The sequence below is a fragment of the Buceros rhinoceros genome, unplaced genomic scaffold (genome assembly GCF_000710305.1).
Source record: "Buceros rhinoceros silvestris isolate BGI_N320 unplaced genomic scaffold, ASM71030v1 scaffold22134, whole genome shotgun sequence".
Taxonomy (NCBI): domain Eukaryota; kingdom Metazoa; phylum Chordata; class Aves; order Bucerotiformes; family Bucerotidae; genus Buceros; species Buceros rhinoceros.
In genome coordinates this window covers 31,765-32,183 of record NW_010410530.1, presented here as the reverse complement: position 1 = coordinate 32,183, position 419 = coordinate 31,765, and positions in this window count along the sequence as shown.

Here is a 419-nt window from a genome sequence, read left to right as displayed (position 1 = left end):
AAGGGGAAAGAAGAGAAAAAGCGGGGGGGGGCAGAGAGGGTGTTGAAACCCGCCCCCCACCTTCCCATCCCGCGATCGGTGCTGCCTCCATCAGGACAACAACCCCTCCTCCTTCCCTGCACAACAAGATGTGAAGCGGAGACTCCTGGGACTTATCCTCACCCTCCTCATCCTTACAGCTCCCCTTTCTGCAGCCATTAGCGACGGGCGAGGAAGAAGCGAGTGGAGCTGGGGACCCCGCACACTGCCTCCCCCCCAGCCCTGTCGCTGGCGGTGGGTATTTTTTTGCAGGGTGGTGTCGGAGGGGGAAGGAGCTGCTGCTAGAGGACGGTGATCTTTTTTTCTTTTTTCCTCCTCCTCTCCCCTCCTTCGCCCGCCTCCTTGTGGCGATGAGGAGGAGGAGGACGGCGCCGAGGAGG